Source organism: Rhinolophus sinicus, linkage group LG07, assembly GCF_036562045.2.
Source record: "Rhinolophus sinicus isolate RSC01 linkage group LG07, ASM3656204v1, whole genome shotgun sequence".
Taxonomy (NCBI): Eukaryota; Metazoa; Chordata; class Mammalia; order Chiroptera; family Rhinolophidae; genus Rhinolophus; species Rhinolophus sinicus.
Genome location: NC_133757.1, coordinates 64,266,894 through 64,285,521, shown reverse-complemented (window position 1 = coordinate 64,285,521; position 18,628 = coordinate 64,266,894). Strand labels below are relative to the sequence as shown.

General features: G+C 37.3%; 1 protein-coding gene across 7 annotated transcripts in view; it reads left to right on the top strand.

The window, feature by feature from the left end:
- Positions 1–18,628, top strand: part of PARG (poly(ADP-ribose) glycohydrolase) — a 142,365-nt gene that overhangs the window by 50,005 nt on the left and 73,732 nt on the right. The gene's annotated exons all lie outside the window — the stretch shown is intronic.

Genomic DNA, 18,628 nt, shown 5'->3' with positions numbered 1-18,628 from the left:
GTAATAAGCGCTATAGCAATCTAGGTACGTGCGTGTGACTGTAGAGTCACAGAAGCAGCAGCAATTAGGAAAGTCAGGAAGACTTCACAGGGAGATGCAAACTAAGTCTTGACACATAATTAGTGGTTTAACTATAGTGAAATATTAAACAAAGCAGAGGGTAAAATATACATCGTCATAGTAGGAGCTACTATTTGTTGAAAGCTTCTAAAAGCCACAGAACCCCACGGATTGCTGGTGGGCACCACAAAAAGGAAGAGGCATGGAAGGATTCTTCTCTGGAGCCTTTAGAGGGAACGTGACTCAGCTAATACCTTGATTTCAGACGTCTAGCCTGAAAACTGTGAGAAAATTAATTTTTGTTGTTTTAAGTCACCCAGTTTGTAGTGCATAAGTTGTAGCAGCCGAAGGAAACTAATATAGTGTGTTAATGGCATAAGAATCAGATTGATCACTGGAAAACCCAGAAATAGACCCATAATGATATAATCATTTGATTTTCAACAAAGGTACCAAAGCAATGTAATGGGGGAAAGAAATGCCTTTTTAACAAATGGTGGTGCTAGACAAACTGGACATCCAGATGGGGAAAAAATTGAATTTCAACTCTTCCTACAGGGTATACATAGAAAGTAACTCTAAATGCAAAAGCTAAAAGCATAAAACTTCTAGAAGAAAGCATCATTGTCACTTAAGCAGTAGAGAAAGATTTCTTAGGACACAGAAAACATTAACCATAAAAGAAAAAAATAAATATTTGACCTCAAAAGACATTAAGAAAATGAATAGACAAAGCTTAAAGATAGGGAGAAAATATTTGCCAAAAATGTTTATCTAATGAAGGATTTGTATTTAGAATATATAAGGAACTACACTGTTTCCAGAAGTGTAAAATGGTACTACCACATTGTAAAAAGCTCTAGCAGTTCTTTAGAAAACTAAACATTTACCTACCCTAAGACTCATTAATTCCATTCTTCCTTTACCTACCCAAGATAAATGAAAATATGTGTACACAAAAAGTCCTGTGTGTATAAGAATGTTCATGGCAACTTAATGTAATAGCCAAGACCTGGAAACAGCCCTGTTGTCCATTTATAGGAGAATGAATAAACAAATTGTGGTATAATCATACAATAGAATAAAAACAATAAAAGGAAACAAAATCACAAATACACCTCAAAAACATTGTGCTGAGAGAAAATGTCCTATGTTTCCTATATATGAAGTTATACAAGAGTCTAAATTAATCCATAGAAGAAAAAATTTAGAAGAATGGTAGTCTATCAGGTGTAGGGGCAGGAGTTGCCTGGGAAGGGGCCCAAAAGAACTTTCTAGGGTGATGATAATGTCCTGTATCTTGATAGGGCAAAAAGCACATATCAAAATCCTTAAAAAAAGAAAAAGAAAAAAGCCTATGCTTTTTTATGTAACATTTTCACTTGTAGAGATATTCACACGGATGCACAAGATGTATGTACAATGATATTCATGACAATGATGATTATAATAGTGGAAAATTGGCAACAACCTGTAAATCTGTCATAATAAAATTGGGGAAATAAATTGTGTGTTCAAATAGCAGAATAATACCCAGCTATTAAAAATAGCGATATAGGGTTATATTTATATGGGAAAATGCCCACTTTGTAAATGAAAACAAAATACAAACTTTAAACTGGAAGGATATATCCCAAAATGTTAGCAGTGGATATCTTAATAATGGGTTTATGGGTGGTTTTATTTGTTTATTTTAATTTTCTACAGTTAAAATGCGTCACTTTTTAAAAAGGAAACATTTTTCTAGTGATGTTTATGAAGATTATATAGCAAAGGAGAAAATTATTTTGTTGTTATATTAGATGAAAATATATATTGTTTGAACACCTTGATTTCAAGTAATTCCTTATGTGTAAGAAGAAAAGCAACATGCACTTAAGAGGTTATATTAATTCAGGATCACAGAATTATGAGTTTTTCCTCTGTGTAGATTTTGGAGTGACATATTTTTTATATTGAAAAATTGCTTAATGATATTTAATGTTTTAGATCTTTTACATAATTTTTTGGGAAATTTTTCATTAAAGAAGATTATTAGTAACTTTTAAAAAATTTACTAGCCTCTAACTAGATTTAGACCAATAGATAAAATGGAGTGATTTGAGGTGTTTATTACATTCATTGATTTGTGATTGGTCACTTTAAATGTTGTTTGCTATGAACTATTTGAAGAACTAGATCTTTGGAAATTTTCTCTTTGGTAAAGTAACACCAGTTTTCTGATTTTTATAAACTACAGATTTCATTTATTCACTCAAAGTTCAGTAGTCATTTTTTTATTTAGTACTATCTGTTTGCCAGACACTGTACTTAGTCTTGGATGACTATGTCATTAGTGTTAGAGCACTGCTAATAGTTTTATTTTTAGTTGATCAATTATTCTAAGAAAGAAGCAATAAGTAAAAATCTATTTGTATACTGCTACATATTTAAATCATTCATGATGTTTTAAAATTTGACAAATTCAGTTACTCTGTTTCAGTAGTTTGTCCATGTTTCCGTCTGCTGAAGGAAGAAAGATAGCCTCTCCACGGTCACTGTGATGAGGTTGCAGTAATTACTATCCTTCAAGGTTAGAGTTGACGTATTGAGGGGTCACAGAAAGAGCATAGGGCTTTCGGCTGTGAGATTCATGAGGTCAGTGATCAGGTCTATTATTGTTTACGGTTCTGTCTTTATTCCTGGCACAGTGTCTGGGACATAATAAATATTTGTTTACTGGCCAGTCAAATGAACAAACAGACCTATAGTCTAAAGAGAGGAGATGAGCAAAATAGAATTGTAATTTGAAACTCATTGTATGAATTATGAATGAGACATATGTATAATCCATTTGTCAGACTAGAATAAAATGACAAATACATACACGTGTACACACACACACATATGCAGAATACTTCCTACTCATAATTATGTAGACCGTCCATTAGAGGGCAAGGCTTGACTTATGGAAGCATTTAATGAAGCTTTCCTTTCTACCATAATGTAAATGCTTATTTTTCCTTATAATCATCATCATCATCATCGTAAATAAATAACATTATAATATATACTATAAAAAAATGTTTATTTAGTATTTAAGGTTCTTGCTACTCTTGAAGTTAAGAAATGATTTATGTTTTAAGAACCTTTTACTGCTTATATCTTGGTTTGCATTGTACAGATTAATAATTATTAAATAATAATTTGTAAAAGGTAAGATTTGCCTAAAGATACTAATAATACGTGTGAAGGTATAGGTCATGCTAGAGTTATGAATTATGCATTTCATCTCAAACAGTAGTTGGGTTCTCAAATGACATTTTTGTATGTTACCATTTTTGTTTCCAAAGCAGCATTAGACATTAGACATATGTCTGAAGTGTTGACAGTTTTGAAGAAGTCCAGTGAAATAATGCTTTAGCCAATAAATAAGTCATATTCTAAAGCTTGTGACAGCCAGCAAAGCATGGCAGTAGCTACTCATATGACAGTTTTAAAAGACAAGGACAGGTACCCAAAGGAGAAGAATCTGTCAGTCTATTTAGACACTTAAGGTTAAATGTGTTTTGGTTAAAAATGTTTAGACAGGCACATCTCTCTATCCCTTCTGCAAAATACAGCAAAAACCCCCTGGATGCTATGTAAACATAAGAAGTCTCTGAAAGATGGAGAGAAGACTGACTAGCTCGGGTCTGTGGGGCTTTAGGAAAGACACAACACGGGTGGTATCAGCAGAGGCCTGTTGGGGAGCCTGAACTCTCACCCTCACCCAGTGGTATCAAGATTCCTCTCTCCCTCCTCACTCTGGAACTCAATGAAGGTCGAGTAGAAAACCTGAGTTTCTACTCCCAACTGGCAGTAACGAGGCAGCCCTCCCTTCCCATGTCACAGAAGGCCTGCTAAAACAAGATTTAAATGGGATCCAGAGTCTCATAACATAAATCCAAAATATCCAGATTTCAATAAAAAATCACTCATTACCAAGAACCAGAAAAGTCTGAATTCAGATAAGAAAAGACAATCAATAGACACCAACCCTGCAATAAGACAGATGTTAGCATTATCTGACCAAGATTTTAAATCAGCCATTACAAAAAGGCTTCAATGAGCAATTACAAATCTGCTTGAAACAAATGAAAAAATAGCCCCAGCAGAGAAATAGAAGCTATAAAGAAGAACCAAATGGAAATTTTAGAACCAAAAAATACTGTAACTGAAATTTTTAAAAAAATGCAGTGGCTGTCCTTTGTGGAGAAATGAGATGACAGAGGAAAGAATCGGTGAACTTGGAAAAGAACAATAGAATTACTCAATGTGAACAGCAGAAAGAAAATAGACTAAAAAAGAACAGTTTAGGGACCTGTGGGATTATAACAAAAAATCTAACATATCATTTTAGTACTGAAAGGAGAAGAGAAAGAGGGAGGTAGGTCTGAAAAATATACTCAAAAAGACATAGTAGCTAAAAACTAGAAATAATAGCTGAAAATTTCCCAAATTCGATGAAAGAGATAAACCTACAGCTTCAAGAAGGTGAGCAAACCTCCAAACAGGATAAACCCAAAGAAATCCATGCCAAGACTCATCATATTCAAACTTCTTAAAACTAAAGGCAAAGAAATAAAAGCATCAAGAGGGAAATGAAACTAATAGGGTAAAGCAATTTAAATGATAGTGGATTTCTTATAAGAAAACACGAAGGCCAGAAAGAAGTGATTAAAGAAAAGAACTGTCAACCCATTGTTCTATAAACAATGAAAATATTCCTCATTAATGAAGGGGAAATCATGACATTTTCGGATGAAGGAAAAAGAAGAGAATTTGTCATTAGTAGACTGATTCTAAAAGAATGTCTAAAGGGATTTCTTGAAACAGAAAGGAAATGATAAAAAATACAATCTTGGAACATCAGGAAGGAAGGAAGAACAATAGAAAGAATAAAAATACAGTAAATATAATAGATAAGTTATGTTAAATGTAATAGACTTTTTTTCTTGAATATTCTGAAGTGTTTGACATATTCCTTTATTGTTTTCAAAAATTAAAACTGTTAGATGTGGTTCTGAATGTGTGTAGGGAAATATTGAAGGCTATTATAAATGGGGGAGAGTAAAGGAACTTAATGAAAGGTAAAATTTCTTCACCTTACTGGAGCTGGTAAGATGTTGACACCAGTAAACTGTTAAGTTATGTAAATGTAATGCCCAGAAATGCCAATAATAAAATCTATTCAAAAAGATGTACTCAAAAAACACTTTAGAGAACTTGCGGTCAAGATGGCATATTAGGTAAATATTGTGATCCCCTCCTCTCACTACCACATCAAAATTACAACTAAACTACATAACAACTATCATTGAGAATTGCCTGAAGTCTGCCTGTACATAAATCCTATAACTAAAGATACACAGAAGCAGTCACGGGGAGACTGATATCAGTAGTGGAGTCGTGGACTGGACTAGTGCCAGACCCACATGTGGCATTTAAAAATCGGGAGGGCTATCTCAGCTGCAGAGGTTCCCCTGAGAAGCCAGGCATCCCAGCCGCACACCAGTCTTCCCAACCCAGGGTTCCAGTGCTTGGGAGGAAAGACCCCATAACTCTGGCTGTGAAAACCAGTGGAGATTGTGACTAACATGGAGAACTGCTGGAATCCCAGGCATTCCTCATAAGGGGCCTGGACATGGACTTACTCATTGATGGACTCACTTGCTCTGAGCTCCAGTGCTGAGGCAGCAGCTAAAAAGGCACTGGGGACACACAGGGAGGAGCTGAATTGTCTAGCTTCAAGGAGAGGACTGGAGGGGCCCCTTTCTTCTTGACAGAAGTGCTGGTAGGGCCATTGTATTTTTCTTGAACCCTTCTCCCACTCAGTAACTGGGTGCCGTATCTGAGTGTCCATCAACCTGGCTAACACCGTTTGCCCTGCCCTCGTGATTTCCTGAGACCCTGCCGCACTCAATTTGCAGGCCTACACAAGCCACTTTCAGTGGCTTATCCATACAAAGGGCTGTCTTGGCTCATGCTGCAGATTTTCCTAAAATCTTATCAAAGGTGCACAAATCCCCTATACAAGCAGCATCTGGCCTTGGTGTGCCCTGTACCACTTGCTAAGCAGCCCCAAACCTGGCATTAGGAGCAATCAGACTTGGTTCACAGTTGAGCCTCTCCTAGGCAACTATAAGCCCAGCACAAGTGGCAACCATCTGCAGATCATCTTGTAATGCACACCAAGTGGCCCTGTGCAGGGTACAGGCAGCAGCTGACCTTGGCTTGCAACAGAGCCCCTCCCAAGAGCCCCCAAAACCAACACACCCGGTGACCAATTTCAGACCACACCATTGCACCACCCAACCACTCCACAAACGACACACTCAAAGGACAGACTGGGTAGGCACCAGAGCCCCACTAAAGCGAATCCTCCTCCGTAGGGTCAGCCCCTGCACAACAGTTCCTCCACTATAGTCCTGGCTAGTCCTTACAACTAATCAGCCTGAGGGTCAATCCCTCCAATTGACATGCAACAACAAGCAAGGCTCAACTGCAACAGGAGGGCACGCATGACCCACATAAGGGAGACAACTGGAGCACCCAGCTCAGGTAACCAGGAAGACTGTGCCACTGGGCCCCACAGGACACCTACTACATAAGGCCACTCTACTTAGACCGGGAGACATAGCAGCTCTTCCCAATACACAGGCTCAAAATTAGGGAGGCAGCCAAAATGGGGACACAAAGAAACATACCACAAATGAAAGAACAAAACAAAGCTCTAGAAAAAGAACTAAACAAAGTGGAGACAATCTACCAGACACAGAGTTCAAAACACTGGTTACGCGATGTGTGATCAAAACATACAGTGAATGCTGCTGCCGAGTGCCATCCAATGGAAAGGTAGGGATCTTCAATACAGGAAGCAAGCAGCGTGTCAAACCTTAGTAACAGAGTGTGACAAGTTTCAACTTGTTCGGTGCAGTCAGTCGGGTGTGAGCTACAGTTGAGAGAAGTTGTTTCAAAGTGTGCCCTAAATCATCCTCTGTTATGACAATGCTCCGTGTCATACACCACTTCTGGATATGGCAATTTCTGTCAAATAAAAACATTACGGTGTGTCCTCATCCACTTTATTCACTGCATCTGGCACCGTGTGACTTCTGGCTCTTCCACTAAAGTCAAAATGACCATGAAAGGTAAACATTTTGAATCGATTCAGGACATTGAGGCAGCCATGACAGTGTAAGTAAAGACATTCATGAAAGAGGACTTCCCGAACTGCTTCAGAAAGTGGCAAGAATGATGGGATAAGTGTGTTCAAAACGAGAGGGAGTATTTTGAGGGGGATTAATGGCAATGTGTATTTTACTGTAATAAATTTTTAAAAATTTAAACGTTCACCATATTTTTTTAAATCACACCTCATAAGAATACTGAATGAGCTCAGGGAGAGTTTCAACAAAGAGCTAGGAAACATAAAAATGGAGATAGAAAACATAAAAAAATAACCAGTGAGAAATAATACAATAACTGAAATGAAGACTGCATTAGAGGGAATCAACAGTAGACTAGGTGAAGCAGAGGATCAAATCAGCGATTTAGAAGATAAGGTAGCAGAAAACACCCAATCAGAAGAGGAAAAAGAAAAAAGAACCCAAAAAAAATGAGGTGCCTCTGGGATAACATCAAGCATAACAGCGTTCACATCATAGTAGTACCAGAGGAGAAGAGAGAAAACAAGATATTGAAAACCTAGTTGAAGAAATGACATAAAACTTCCTTAATCTGATGAAGGAAATAGACATACAAATCCAGAAAGCACAGAGAGTCCCAGTCAAGATCAAACCAAACAGGCCCACACCAAGACACATCATAATTAAAATGCCAGATACTAAAGACAAAAAGAGAATCTTAAAAGCAGCAAGAGACAAGCAGTTAGTTACCTGCATGGGAGCTCCCATAAGACTGTCCAATTTCTCAGTAAAACTTTGGATGCCAGAGGGATTGGCATAAAATATTCAGAGATGAAAAGCAGGACCTACAACTAAGATTATTCTACCCAGCATAGCTATCATTTAGAATCAAAGGACAGATAAAGAGCTTCCTAGAAAAGAAAAACTTAAAGGAATTCATTACCACCAAACCAGTATTATGGAAAAAAAAAAAATGTTAAAGGGACTTATTTAAGAAGAAGGGGAATAAACGATAAAAATATGAATAATAAAATGGCAATAACTACATAGCTATCAATAATTTAAATGTAAGTGGATTAAATACTCTGATCAAAAGACATAGGGTGGCTGAATAGTTAAGAAAACAAAACCTTTACATATGCTGCCTACCAGAGACTCACTTCAGATAGAAAGACACATATAGACTGGAAGTAAAGGGATGGAAAAATGTATTTCATAAAAATGGAAATGGAAAAAAAAAGATGGGGTAGCAATACTTATACAAGGCAACATAGATTTTAAAACAAAGGCTGTAACAGACAAAGAAGGACTCAGTAATCCCAATTCTGCATATGTATCCAAAGAAACCCAAACACTACTTTACAGGGACATGTGCTTCCATATGTTCATTGCAGCATTATTTACAATAGCTAAGATATGGAGGCAACCTGGGTGTCCATCAATGATGAATGGATGAAGAAGAAGTGGTACATAATCACAATGGAGTATTATTTAGCTATAAAAGGGAATGAAATCTTGCGATCTGCAACATGGATGGACCTGGAGGGTATTGTAATGAATAGAATAAGTCAGAGAAACAGAAATGCCATATGATTTCACTTATATGTGGAACCTAAAGAAGAAAATAAATGAACAGATAAAGCAGAATCAAACTCGTAGATACAGAGATACAGATACAGAGAACATTTTAATGGTTGCTAGATGGGAGTGGGATTGGTGGGATGGGTGAAAGGGGAAGGGATTAAGAAGTACAAATTGGCCGGCCCGGTGGCTCAAATGGTTAGAGCTCCACGCTCCTAACTCCGAAGGCTGCCAGTTCGATTCCCACATGGGCCAGGGGGTTTCAACCACAAGGTTGCCAGTTCTATTGCTCGAGTCCCACAAGGGATGGTGGGCTCTGCCCCCTGCAACTAAGATTGAACAGGCACCTTGAGCTGAGCTGCCGCTGAGCTCCCGGATGGCTCAGTTGATTGGAGCACATCCTCGCAAAAAAAAAAGAAGTACAAATTGGTGGTTACAAGGTAATCATGGGGATGCAAAGTATAGCATAAGGAATATAGTCAATAATATTATAACAATTATGTATGGTGTCAGATGGGTACTAGATTTATCGGGGTGATGACTTTGTAAGTTATATAAATGTTTAATCACTGTTGTATACCTGAAACGAGTATAATATTATATGTCAATTGTAATTGAAAAATAAAAGATTATTTTAAAAAAACACTTTAGATAAATAAAAGTGGAATTCTGAATTATTCCATTTTTCAGGAAGGAAGTAAAAAGAAAACAGATAAAAGAAATAGATAATAAAAATGAATGAATATATCCTTATATATCAGTGATTAAATGTAAATGGTCTGAATTCACCAATTAAAAGAGATTTACAGAGTAGATTTTTAAAAATGACACACTGTATGCTGATTACAAGAAATCATTTCAGATATATGCAGGTTGAAAGTAAAAAGGCAGCTTTATTTGTAATTGCTAAAAACTGGAAATAACCACAATGTCCTCAGTAAGTGTATGGTTAAATAAGATGTTGTATATTTATACCATGGAATACTACTTAGCAATAAGGAGGAACTAACTATTGATACATACATCAACTTAAATAGATCTGAAGGGCACTATGCTGGGTGAAAAGAGTAAATCTTTTTTTTTATTTTATTAAATTTATTGGGGTGACAATTGTTAATAAAATTACATAGATTTCAGGTGTACAATTCTGTATTACATCATCTATAAATCCCATTGTGTGTTCATCACCCAGAGTCAGTTCTCCTTCCATCACCATATATTCGATCCCCCTTACCCTCATCTCCCACCCCCCACCCCCCGCCCCCCCGTACCCTCTGGCAACCACTAAACTATTGTCTGTGTCTATGAGTTTCTGTTTCTCATTTGTTTGTCTTGTTCTTTTGTTGTTTTTGGTTTATATACCACATATCAGTGAAATCACATGGTTCTCTGCTTTTTCTGTCTGACTTATTTCACTCAGCATTACTCTCTCAAGATCCATCCATGTTGTCACAAATGTTCCTATATCATCTTTTCTTACTGCGAATAGTATTCCATTGTGTATATATACCACAACTTCTTTATCCATTCATCTATCGAAGGACATTTTGGTTGTTTCCATGTCTTGGCCACCATAAACAAAGCTGCAATGAACATTGGAGCACACGTGTCTTTATCTCTAAATGTTTTCAGATGTTTTGGGTAGATACCCAGGAGAGGGATTGCTGGGTCATATGGCAATTCTATTCGCAAGTTTTTGAGGAACCTCCACACTGCCTTCCATAGCGGCTGCACCAGTCTGCATTCCCACCAACAGTGTATGAGGGTTCCTTTTCTCCACAGCCTCTCCAACATTTGTTACTATTTGTCTTGTTGATGATAGCCATTCTGACTGGGGTGAGGTGATATCTCATTGTGGTTTTGATTTGCATTTCTCTGATGATTAGTGATGTTGAGCATTTTTTGATATGTCTATTTGCCATTTGTATGTCCTCTTTGGAGAAATGTCTCTTCAAGTCCTCTGCCCATTTTTCAATTGGGTTGTTTGTTTTTTGTTGTTGAATTGCATGAGTTCCTTGTATATTCCGGATATTAGCCCCTTGTCGGAGGCACTGTTTGCAAAAATCTTCTCCCATTCAGTTGGTGGCCTCTTTATTTTGTCAATGGCTTCTTTTGCTGTGCAGAAGCTTCTAAGTTTCATATAGTCCCATTCGTTTATTTTAGCTTTTACTTCCATTGCCTTTGGAGTCAAGTTCATAAAATGCTCTTTGAACCCAAGGTCCATAAGTTTAGTACTTATGTTTTCTTCTATGCAGTTTATTGTGTCAGGTCTTATGCTTAAGTCTTTGATCCATTTTGAATTAACTTTGGTACATGGTGACAAATAGCAGTCCAGTTTCATTCTTTTGCACGTGGCTATCCAATTCTCCCAGCACCATTTATTGAAGAGGCTGTCTTTGCTCCATTGTATGTTTTTAGCTTCTTTGTCAAAAATTATCTGTCCATATTTATGTGGTTTTATTTCTGGGTTCTCAATTCTATTCCATTGGTCTATGTGTCTGTTTTTCTGCCAATACCATGCTGTTTTGATTATTGTAGCCCTGTAGTACAAGCCAAAGTCAGGGAGTGTGATACCTCCAGTATTGTTCTTTTTCTTAAGATTGCTTTGCTATTCGGGGTCTTTTGTGGTTCCAAACAAATCTGATGAATTTTTGTTCTATTTCTTTAAAATATGCCATTGGGATTTAGATGGGGATTGCATTGAATCTGTATATTGCTTTGGGTAATATGGCCATTTTAACTATGTTGATTCTTCCAATCCATGAGCACGGAATGTCTTTCCATTTCCTTGTGTCTTCTTCAATTTCTTTCAAAAAAGTCTTATAGTTTTCAGCATATGGGTCTTTCACATCCTTGGTTAAGTTTATTCCTAGGTATTTTATTCTTTTTGCTGCAATTGCAAAAGGAATTGTTTTTTGTATTTCTTTTTCTGAGATTTCATTGTTAGTATATAGGAAGGCAATGGACTTTTGTGCGTTGATTTTGTAGCCAGCAACTTTACTGTATTCGTTGATTGTTTCTAATAGCTTTTTGGTGGAGTCTTTAGGGTTTTCTATATATAGCATCATGTCATCTGCAAAGAGTGATAATTTAACTTCTTCATTCCCAATTTGGATGCCTTTTATTTCTTTCTCTTGCCTGATTGCTCTGGCAAGGACTTCCAACACTGTGTTGAAAAGCAGAGGTGATAGGGGACATCCCTGTCGTGTTCCTGAACGTAGAGCAAAGGGCTTCAGTTTTTCTCCATTAATTATGAGATTAGCAGAGGGCTTGTCATATATGGCCTTTATTATGTTAAGGTATTTTCCTTCTATACCCATTTTATTAAGTGTTTTAATCATAAATGGATGTTGTATCTTGTCAAATGCTTTTTCTGCATCAATTGATATAATCATATGATTTTTGTCCTTTATTTTGTTTATGTGATGTATCACATTGATGGATTTGCGATGTTGAACCATCCTTGTGCCCCAGGGATGAACCCCACTTGGTCGTGATGAATAATCTTTTTAATGCATTGTTGTATTCGATTTGCTAGAATTTTATTTAGGATTTTTGCATCGGTATTCATTAGAGATATTGGTCTGTAGTTTTCTTTTTTTGTGCTGTCCTTACCAGGTTTTGGTATCAGGGTAATGTTGGCCTCATAAAATGAGTTAGGGAGTACTGTCTCTTCTTCAATTTTTTGGAAGAGTTTGTGCAGAATTGGTATTAGATCCTCTTTGAAGGTTTGGTAGAATTCACTAGTGAAGCCATCTGGTCCCGGACTTTTGCTTTTGGGAAGGTTTTGGATGACTGATTCAATTTCGTTACTGGTGATCGGTCTGTTTAGATTTTCCAGTTCTTCATGGTTCAGCCTTGGAAGGCTATATGTTTCTAAGAACTTGTCCATTTCTTCTAGGTTGTTGAATTTGGTGGCATATAGTCCTTCATAGTATTCTTGGATGATCCTTTGTATTTCTGTGGTGTCCGTGATAACTTCCCCTTTTACGTTTCTGATTTTGTTAATCAGTGTCTTCTCTCTTTTATCTTAGTAAGTCTAGCCAAGGGTTTGTCAATTTTGTTAATCTTTTCAAAGAACCAGCTCTTTGTCACATTAATTTTTCTATTGTCTTTTTGTTCTCTATTTCATTTAGTTCTGCTCTAATTTTTGTTATTTCCTTTCTTCTGCTGACCTTGGGTTTTACTTGTTCTTCTTTTTCTAGTTCTTTAAGGTGTAACATGAGGTTATTTATTTGGGAGTTTTCTTGTTTCTTGAGATAGGCCTGTAATGAGATAAATTTCCCTCTTAAAACTGCTTTCGCTGCATCCCAAAAATTTTGGTAGGATGTATTTTCATTGTCATTTGTTTCTATGTATCTTTTGATCTCTCCTCTAATTTCTTCTTTGACCCAGTCCTTCTTTAAAAGTATGTTGTTTAATCTCCATGTATTTGTGTTTTTCCCGCTTTCTTTTTACAGTTGATATCCAATTTCAAAGCCTTGTGATCAGAGAATATGCATGGTATGATTTCAATCTTCTTAAATTTGTTGAGACTGATTTTATGTCCCAATATATGGTCTATCCTTGAGAATGTTCCATGTACACTAGAAAAGAATGTATAGTCTGATGTTTTAGGATGAAGTGCTCTATAAATGTCAATTATGTCCATTTCATCTAATGTGTCATTTAGGACTACTATTTCGTTATTTATTTTCTGTTTGGATGATCTATCCATAGCTGTCAATGATGTATTTAAGTCCCCTAGTATAATTGTGTTTTGGTCAATTTCTCCCTTTAGTTCTGTTAGTAGTTGCTTGATGTATTTCGGTGCTCCCTGATTGGGGGCATAAATATTGATGACTGTTATGTCTTCTTGTTGTACAGTCCCTTACACCATTATGAAATGTCCATCTTTGTCTCTTGTTATCTTTTTCACCTTGAAGTCTGTTTCATCTGATATCATTATGGCTACACCTGATTTTCTCTGGGTACCATTTGCTTGGAGTGTCAATTTCCACCCTTTCACTTTGAGTCTATGCTTGTCCTTGTAGCTGAGATGTGTCTCTTGGAGACAGCATATGGTTGGGTTTAGTTTTTTGATCCAATCTGCTACTCTGTGCCTTTTTATTGGTGAGTTCAGTCCATTTACATTTAGGGTGATTATTGATAGGTGAGGATTTCCTGTCATTCTATCTTTAGTTTTCTGGTAAGGCTGTGTCTCCATTGTTTCTTTGCCTTTTTGTTGTTGTCTATTATTTCTGTGTGGTGGTATTCTATGATGTTTCCCTCTGTTTCTTCTTTTATTTCAGTATATATTTCAATTCTGGATTTTTTTTGAGTGGTTACCCTTAATTTTATGTAAAAGAAAGTTTGATATTTAGAATATTCCATTTTCTTCAGCACGCTTACTTTCTCCATTCCCATATTCCGATTCAGGCCTTTACTCTCCCCCTTTTTGAGTTTTGGTTGCCACAAATTGTCCCTGTTGATGGTGGTCGAATAGCCTCCTTTAGTATTTCTTGTAGTGCAGGTCGTGTATTAGAAAATTCCCTCAGCTTCTGTATGTCTGGAAAGGTCTTTATTCCTCCTTCATATCTAAAGGATATCTTTGCTGGATATATTATTCTTGGCTCATGATTTCTCTCTTTCAATAGTTTGAATATTTGGTTCCACTCCCTCCTGGCTTGTAGAGTTTCTGCTGAAAAATCTGATGATAATCTAATGGGCTTTCCTTTGTAAGTTACCGTCTTCTTTTCCCTGGCTGCCTTGAGGATTCTTTCTTTGTCGTTGATTTTAGACAGCTTCAATACAATGTGCCTTGGAGAAGGCCTGTTGGGATTGAGGTAACTAGGTGTTCTGTTTGCTTCTTGGATTCGAGGGTCCAGTTCTGTCCACAAATTTGGGAAGTTCTCATCGACAATTTGTTTGAATATATTCTCTGCTCCATTCTCTCTTTCTTCTCCTTCTGGTATGCACATTATTCTTATATTGCTCTTTCTGATGGAGTCAGAAAGTTCTTGTAGAGTTCTTTCATTCTTTTTAAGTCTCAAGTCACTTTCTTCTTCTATCTGTGTCATTTACAGGTTTCTATCTTCGATGTCACTGATTCTTTCCTCCATCTGGTCAACTCTACTACCTAAACTGGTTATTTCATTATTAATTTCTTCTATTGAGTTCTTAATCTCCAGAAATTCTATTTGGTTCTTTTTTAAGATTTCAATCTCTTTCGTAAAATGCTCATGCTGTTCTTTGATTGAGTTTCTGAGTTCATTTAACTGCCTATCTGTGTTTTCTTGTATCTCGTTGAGTTTTTTCAGAACTGCAATCTTGAATTCTCTGTCATTTAAGTCACATATTTCTGTATCTTTAAGTGCCTTCTCTGGAGATTTTTCACTTTCTTTCTGAGCTGTCTTGTTGCCTTGGTTATTCATGGCGATTACTGGTTTACTATTTCTCTTCCTAGACATCTACAGGAGTGACTTCTGCAACAGGTTGATAGGAAGAGGTCTTTCTTTTGTTTTCCAGTACTTGTTGGTAGAATGTCTTATTATTTCTCCAACTGCAATTTATTTTTCTTCTCCCACACGGTAGTGCTGTTTTCTCTGCACTATTCCTGCTTCTCACACAATGGGGGGATTCCTGGGAGACGGGCTTCTCCTCTGTTAATAGTTCGTCTAGGTCACAGGGCGCAGTGTCCCGGTGGGTATGCGGAGAGCTTTTGATGTTCCAAAGCTCTTCCAGCTCCTGATTCAGAGCCCGTATGTTTCAGCAGTTCTGTTTACTCCTGTAGGTGATTTCAGTCGGTAGTGGGCCCCTTCGTCTTGCCCGTCTGCCGTGCAGGGAGTCCTCTGTGGAGTTTTTGTTGTTCGATTCGTTGTAAATTCCAGGGGAGCTTTACAGAGGCTCACCTCAGGCCGCCATTTTTCCGGAAGTCCGAAAAGAGTAAATCTTAAAAGGACATTTACTCTGATTCCATTTATACAACATAACAAATTTATAGAGATGGACAACTACATTAGACTGGACACGCTAATGACTGAATGGGGGACCTTGTATTACCCAGGAGTGACCAGAACCTGCAGGAACAGTGGAAGCAAAACTCCAGCTGCTCCAACACAAGTTCTGCTTTTCAATACACTGTTGTATAAAGAACTTTCTAAAAGGGAGAACTCCTTGCCTGACTAGGTCCTACATGCCAAGAGGACAGGGTCGGCATCTGTCTTGTTTATCATTGCATCTTCAACACCTAGTACAGTGTCTGGCATATGCCACATATTTTATAAACATTTGTTGAATGAATTAATAAATATTAATAAAGCTGAAAAAAAATTATAGAGATGGAAAACAGTAGTGGTTGCTAGGGTTTAGGAATGGTTGATGGTAGGAGAGAGGGTGTGATGGGTAGCATGAAGGAGATCTTTTTTGTGGTCGAGCAGTTCTGTATCTTGGTTTTGGTGTTGCTTACGGGATAAAATAGCATAAAATGACACTCACTCACTCACTCACTCACTCACTCACTCACTCTTTCACTCGCTCCCTCTTTTGTGGTCCGGTACTGATTTTCTGGTTTTGACATTGTGCGAAAGTTATATAAAATGTAACCATTAAGTGGAACTGGGTAGAAGGGTAAATTGGACCTCTCTATACTATTTTTGCAACTTCCTAGGAATCTATAATTATTTCAAAATTGGTTTTAAGAAGGAAACAGATAAATTATAAGTAAGAAGCGTGAATATTTTAAACAAGTGCATTAGTACATTTTGTGCATTTTCAGGTACAGGAAAGCAATTAGAGATGGGAAATTATAAAAGACAAAAATGAGCCATGAACGTCATCTTTGTTATGATTCAAATTATGATATAGGAATATTGTGGTTTTAACTTTTAAAGAGTACTTAGAAAAGGAAAATTCTAAGGTTATCTTGTGTACCTTTAAAATAGTAGAATAACTTTTATGGATGTATTTTCTTGATTTAGTTTTATTTTTATTAGTTAAAGAGGCTTATAATGAAGAGTCAGCCATTTAAATTCTTGAGCTATTTTTTTAATGTGTTAACTTACTGTTATAGAAGATTAGGATTTAGTTATCATTCACTTCCGCTATCACCACTAACACAAGCCTTATTTCTACTTCCCCGTTTTCCCACTATAGTGATCATATTTATTTCTGTTAGATCAATAGTTTGTTTTTAGTAGGATGTAAAAACACTATATCTAAGATGTGATTGCTTTTCTGCTCTTATCCAACTTTTTGTTTTCCCCAGAATTAATGATTGTCTTATGTTGTTCACTTGTTAGTTTTTGTTTGTTTGTTTGTTTGTTTGTTTAAGATTTTATTGGGGAAGGGGAACAGGACTTTATTGGGGAACAGTGTGTACTTCCAGGACTTTTTTCCAAGTCAAGTTGTTGTCCTTTCAGTCTTAGTTGTGGAGGGTGCAGCTCAGCTCCAGGTCCAGTTGCCATTGTTAGTTGCAGGGGGCGCAGCCCACCATCCCTTGCGGGAGTCGAGGAATTGAACTGGCAACCTTGTGGTTGAGAGCCCACGCTCCAACCAACTGAACCATTCAGGAGCTCAGCGGCAGCTCAGCTCAAGGTGCCGTGTTCAATCTTAGTTGCAGGGGGCGCAGCCCACCATCCCTTGCGGGACTCGAGGAATTGAACTGGCAACTTTGTGTTTGAGAGCCCGCGCTCCAACCAACAACTGAGCCATCAAGCAGGCAGCTCAGCTCAAGGTCCTGTGTTCAATCTTAGTTGCAGGGGGCAGAGCCCACCATCCCTTGCGGGACTCTAGGACTTGAACTGGCAACCTTGTGGTTGAGAGCCCACTGGCCCATGTAGGAATCGAACCGGCAGCCTTCGGAGTTAGGAGCACGGAGCTCTAACCGCCTGAGGCACTGGGCCGGTCCTAGTTTTTTATATAAGTATGATTAACTGATTTCCCAGACACCCTGAATTGCAGCTGTTCTGTTCATTCTGAAAATTAGTTTTACCGTTGTCCTAATTTTAAAAGGGTGCTAAATGTAGGTTGGATTTGAGAGCTTTGTTATAAAGACAATTCTTAGTGTTAGAAATTCCCTATAAAACCAGAGTGAATATAAATGAAATATCTTTGTTACTTTTCCCATTTACACACAAACCCTGTTTGGCTGCAGCTAGATGAATGGATATTCCTTTATTTCAGCTTATATCAAAGGATATCTGTAGATACTTGTGAGTATTTGTATTCTGGTAGCAAAGGAGAGCTGTAGATATTTGTGGGAGTCTGTGTCCTCATCAATCCCAAACATTGGTCACAGCGGGAAGTGAGGAGACCCGTGGAGCAGAGGCAAGAATGCTAGGGTTCTAGTTCTGATTAGTTGCTAATTGACCTTTTCAGTCCAGGATGACCAGGTAACCTCCTTCACTTCTTTTTCTCTTCTCTAATAATGACTGGATCAGACTGGATTATAAGTGTGACCTCTTTTAGTTCAAATGTGATTTCAAGTAGATAAATGATTAACTTTAATCCTGACTGTGTATGTAGTATCTCCAAATTAAGTGTTGTCATTTTCAGTACTTTTAAAGAACTACCCTGATATTTACACTGAAATTGGATTAAAAGGCCTCAAGTAATTTCTGAAGCCTTGTAGAGATGGGAAATTATAAAAGACAAAAATGGGCCATGAATGTCATCTTTGTTGTGCTTCACAATTATTATATGGAATTGTGGTTTTAACTTCCCAGGGGTGCCTGGAAAAGGAAAATTCTAAGGTCATCAGAAACTTCATTGTTTGCTACTCAGGTTAGATTTGACACATGAAATGACCTGAGATAATTAGTGTGGCTTTTATGGAAATT